A 2,500-nucleotide genomic window follows, 5' to 3' on the forward strand; every position below is an offset into this window, starting at 1 on the left:
TGATTCAATATATTTTGTATGACACTCTGTTACATTGGCGTAATTGAGCTCTTCAATTTAATTTAATTTAATTTTATTTTATAATTTAACAATAACTTTAATTGATAAATACGTTGTCATTGCCTTGCATTGACTCACGTAGCTTTGCAATGCTGCTTGACGATTATTTGATGATTTTGTTGTATGACATATATTGTTATGATTATATCGATTAAAATTGTGCACTTTGACACTGTATGGCATTAGATTAATTTTATAGACTTTTGACTTCGAAATTTTTTCAAGTCGATTCACACCAAAAAAATGTTAAGTCCAAACGCCCAGGTCGCGCGGATAGCCCTCACCCGCCGCGGATTTTCCCAAGTCGGAAGAGCTTTAGCCGCGAGTCGGTGTTTGGACTTTAACTTTTTGTTGGTGTGATGAGACTTGAACATTTTTTAGAGTCCAAACGACCAGGTCGCGCGCATAGCTTTCACCTGGCGCGGATTTTCCGAACTCGGGAGAGCATCACGCGCGGGTCGGTGTTTTGGACTCTGAAAATTTTTCCCATCCACTCCAAAAAATGTTAGAGTCCAAACGCCCAGGCCGCGCATATTCTCTTGACCGAGCGCGGATTTTTCGACCTCGGAAAAGTTTTTGCCGCGGGTCGATGTTTGGACTCTGAAATTTTTTCAAGTCTCGACAAAAAGTTAAAGTCCAAACGTTGGGAAATATTTTCAGAGTCCAAACGTTCGAGTTGCGCGCAGTGCCCGGCCGGGGCGCGGTTCGGCGGCCACGGCAAGCGGCCACGCACCTTCCCAAACTCCAAATCCGGCCGCGAGGTCGCGCGATCCCGAGGCCGTTCTGGGGTACCATGGCGATGCAGGATTCTGTGACTACTATGAGGGAGCAGGCAGTCGTGTGAGCGAATGCGCGCGCGAGTGCGAATCGAAGCAGAATCGATCTCGGTTGGCGTCGGGCACGATGGGCAGATGTAATGCTGTTCGCGCGGTCGCCCATGCTTAGCCGGGGTTTTGAGCGGTCTGTCGGATCCAGTGGCAAGCTATCGGCGTGCCTCGGCGCGAGTATTGCACTCGAATCGCCGGGCAGCGTCCGGAATCGACGGTTTTCGGAGCTCGTGCAAGCCGCGAGCGTAGTGTTTGAGTAGCGATGTACACGGAGAACGTGTGAAAAGAAACGCGGGGCGCCCGTCGTCCCGCAGCAGCCTCGTTTGCTGCGAATAGCTACCTGGTTGATCCTGCCAGTAGTCATATGCTTGTCTCAAAGATTAAGCCATGCAAGTGTAAGTACGAGCTCTCGTACAGTGAAACTGCGAATGGCTCATTAAATCAGTTATGGTTCATTTGATCGTACGTGTTACTTGGATAACTGTGGTAATTCTAGAGCTAATACATGCGAAAAGCGCCGACTCACGGAGGCGTGCATTTATCAGACCAAAAACCGACCGGGCCTCGGCCCGTGCTCGTTGGTGACTCTGGATAACTTTGCGGATCGCACGGTCTTGCACCGGCGACAAATCATTCAAGTGTCTGCCCTATCAACTTTCGTCGGTACGGTATCTGCCTACCGAGGTTCTTACGGGTGACGGGGAATCAGGGTTCGATTCCGGAGAGGGAGCCTGAGAAACGGCTACCACTTCCAAGGAAGGCAGCAGGCGCGCAAATTACCCATTCCCGACGCGGGGAGGTAGTGACGAAAAATAACAATGCAGGACTCTAACGAGGCCCTGTAATTGGAATGAGTACACTCTAAAACTTTTAACGAGTATCCATTGGAGGGCAAGTCTGGTGCCAGCAGCCGCGGTAATTCCAGCTCCAAAAGTGTATATTTAAGTTGTTGCGGTTAAAAAGCTCGTAGTTGGATTTTGGGCTCGGGCCGTCGGTCCGTCGCAAGGCGTGTACTGGCGTGCCCGGCCTCACCTTCGGTTCACCGTCGGTGCTCTTGACTGAGTGTTGGCGGCGGCCGGAACGTTTACTTTGAAAAAATTAGAGTGTTCAAAGCAGGCGGTTCGCCTGAATAATGGTGCATGGAATAATGGAATAGGACCTCGGTTCTATTTTGTTGGTTTTCGGAGCGCGAGGTAATGATTAAGAGGGACGGACGGGGGCATTCGTACTGTGCCGCTAGAGGTGAAATTCTTGGATCGGCGCAAGACGAACAACTGCGAAAGCATTTGCCAAGAATGTTTTCTTTAATCAAGAGCGAAAGTCAGAGGTTCGAAGACGATCAGATACCGTCCTAGTTCTGACTATAAACGATGCCAACTAGCGATCGGGGGGCGTTACTTTGACGACCTCTCCGGCAGCTTTCGGGAAACCAAAGTCTTTGGGTTCCGGGGGAAGTATGGTTGCAAAGCTGAAACTTAAAGGAATTGACGGAAGGGCACCACCAGGAGTGGAGCCTGCGGCTTAATTTGACTCAACACGGGAAATCTCACCCGGCCCGGACACAGTGAGGATTGACAGATTGAGAGCTCTTTCTTGATTCTGTGGGTGGTGGT

General features: G+C 49.9%; 1 non-coding gene across 1 annotated transcript in view; it reads left to right on the top strand.

Moving 5' to 3' along the window:
• The first annotated feature begins 1,224 nt into the window (after nt 1–1,224).
• Nucleotides 1,225–2,500, top strand: part of LOC143472238 (small subunit ribosomal RNA) — a 1,808-nt gene continuing 532 nt past the window's right edge. Inside the window, exon 1 of the ribosomal RNA XR_013119621.1 lies at nt 1,225–2,500. This exon is cut by the window's right edge and continues 532 nt beyond it. This is a non-coding gene — a ribosomal RNA (small subunit ribosomal RNA).

Source organism: Clavelina lepadiformis, unplaced genomic scaffold (assembly GCF_947623445.1).
Source record: "Clavelina lepadiformis unplaced genomic scaffold, kaClaLepa1.1 scaffold_190, whole genome shotgun sequence".
NCBI classification, from domain to species: domain Eukaryota; kingdom Metazoa; phylum Chordata; class Ascidiacea; order Aplousobranchia; family Clavelinidae; genus Clavelina; species Clavelina lepadiformis.